Here is a 2,825-nt window from a genome sequence, read left to right on the forward strand (position 1 = left end):
TCTTATATCCCTCCTGTAGTTAAGGCTACAGGTGGTACATAGCCCAGTCTTTGAGAGGTTTAATCATAAACAGGAATGAACCTAGTTTGCTTTTACTATAAGATGGCTTTGAAGCCTAAGATGGAACCAGGCTGGTACTTTATCGGTTCACAATCATCTGTAACTCTAGTTCCATGGGATCTGATGCTCCCTTTTGATCTTTGTATGTATACATGCAGGCAAAACATTCATATGTACAATAAGGGCTGGAGAGATGGCTCAGCAGGTAAGAGCACTGACTGCTCTTCTGACGGTCCTGAGTTCAATTCCCAGCAACCACATGGTGGCTCACAACCATCTGTAATGAGATCTGACACCCTCTTCTGGTGTGTCAGAAGACAGCTACAGTGTACTTATTTATAATAATAAATAAATCTTTGGGCCAGGGCAAGGGAGGTCCTACAAAAATTCAATTCCCAACAACCACATGAAGGCTCACAACCATCTATACACTACAATGAACTCATATAAATCAATCAATCAATCTTTAAAAAAACAATGGCTCAGCAGTTAAGAGCACCAACTGCTCTTCCAGAGTTCCTGAGTTCAATTCCCAGCTACCACATGGTGACTCACAACCATCTGTAATGGGATCCCATGTCCTCTTCTGGTGTATTTGAAGACAGTGACAGTATACTTACATAAAACAAATAAATAAATCTTTAAAAAAAAAAGTCTGGGGCTGGTGAGATGGCTCAGTGGGTAAGAGCACCCGACTGCTCTTCCGAAGGTCCAGAGTTCTAATCCCAGCAACCACATGGTGGCTCACAACCATCCGTAACGAGATCTGGCGCCCTCTTCTGGAGTGTCTGAAGACAGCTACAGTGTACTTACATGTAATAAATAAATAAATCTTAAAAAAAAAAAAAGTCGAGGTTCAGATCATTGCAGAGTGTAGCCTACCTGGCTAGAATGGATCTATTCTAAATAGATTCTTGCTCTTTTCCTTTGGCTATCAGACTATTGTCACATGGACCTCAAGAAATAGAAATTGCTCCAGGAATCTTAGCTGGAAGAAGGAAAAGGCTGAAGCCATCCATCCAATCAGAAAGTGCTGGATCATTGGGCTGGGCCTGGTGGCTCAAGCCTTTAATCCCAGCACTAGGGAGGCAGAGGCAGGTGAATTTCTGAGTTTGAGGCCAGCCTGGTCTATAGAGTAAGTTCCGGGACAGCCAAGGCTACACAGAGAAACCCTGTCTCAAAAAAAAAAAAAAAGAAGAAGAAAAAGAAGGTGCTCATTGGTCCAAGGAGATTTCACAGAATTTTACAGTGCTGTCAGGTCATTTTCAGAAAGATAAGCTGAGCCAAACTACGTGGGAGCATGCCTAGAGCAGACTGTTTCCTTATACATACCTCTTGCTCCTTACTTAAACCTTAACCCAACTGTCCTGGGTGTTAGCATTTTTTTTTTTTTAAGATTTATTTATTTATTATGTAAGTACACTGTAGCTGTCTTCAGACACTCCAGAAGACAGAGTCAGATCTCGTTACAGATGGTTGTGAGAACTCTGGACCTTCGGAAGAGCAGTCGGGTGCTCTTACCCATTGACCCATCTCGGGTGTTAGCATTCTGTCTAAATTCTTCTCCACAGTTACCTGGCAATAGCCAGGTAGCCCTGACCCACTATAAAAGGGGCTTTTGCCCCCTCCTCCTCCTGTTCTCTTGCTCTCTTGCTTCTCTCTTGCCCTCTTGGGTGAGAAGCTAGTCACTGGAATGTCTCTGTTACTCTTTCCCAGTGTGGCCTTATGGATTAGGGGGTTACCCATGGCAACTCTTGATTACTCTCCTGTGGGGCCATATTGACAACGTCTCTTTCTCTCCTCTCAGTATTCAGTTTCTGTAGACAAACAAAAGCTGAAAGGTAGCTGAAGCTAGCATGTCAGAAGCATGCCAGAAGCTAGCATGACTGCCAGAGCCCAGCCTCTGACCCTAACTGCAGGCACAAAAGTATGTATATGAGCACACTGGCACTGGTGAGAGGGTTAGAGGGTTAAACACCCCTGCCATGAAGCCTGATGGTCTAATTTCAATCCCCAAAGCCCACATGGTACTATGAGGGAGAATCCCCTGAGTTATTTGTCATAAAAACACAAAACAAGCTATATAATCCATTGCAGGGTTCTCTTGGAAACCTACATTGCACTAACACTTTCAGATCTCTAATTCAGAGGCTTTGAGTGAAGTCACATGGTTGTCACTGTGACTCCAAAAGACAAAAGAGCTCAAAACAGGAGCTGCATACCTTGCAAATTAAGGAGCCCATTGGGCTTTTTTCCCCTGCCACCCGCCGACTCGCACGGAGGCGGAGGAAGCTCGGGTGCATTCATTTTCGGTGTCACCCGTGATTCACCGCCATGGCCCAGGAAGGCATAGCTGCTGGAGGTGTAATGGACGTCAACACTGCTCTACAAGAGGTGCTGAAGACCGCCCTCATCCAGGATGGCCTAGCACGTGGCATACGCGAAGCTGCCAAAGCCTTAGACAAGTTCCAAGCCCATCTCTGTGTGCTCGCATCCAACTGTGATGAGCCCATGTATGTCAAGCTGGTGGAGGCACTTTGTGCTGAGCACCAAATCAACCTGATAAAGGTTGATGACAACAAGAAACTAGGGGAATGGGTAGGCCTCTGTAAAATCGATCGAGAGGGGAAACCATGGAAGGTGGTTGGTTGCAGTTGCATAGTGGTCAAGGACTATGGCAAAGAATCTCAGGCCAAGGATGTCATCGAGGAATACTTCAAGTGCAAGAAATAAATAAATATTGGCTCATTAAAAAAAAAAAAAAA

At 44.8% G+C, this 2,825-nt stretch overlaps 1 pseudogene; it reads left to right on the plus strand.

Annotated features, from left to right (window-relative positions):
- The first annotated feature begins 2,394 nt into the window (after positions 1-2,394).
- LOC110296924 lies at positions 2,395-2,825 on the plus strand (annotated as a pseudogene).

Source organism: Mus caroli, chromosome 6 (assembly GCF_900094665.2).
Source record: "Mus caroli chromosome 6, CAROLI_EIJ_v1.1, whole genome shotgun sequence".
Lineage (NCBI taxonomy): Eukaryota > Metazoa > Chordata > Mammalia > Rodentia > Muridae > Mus > Mus caroli.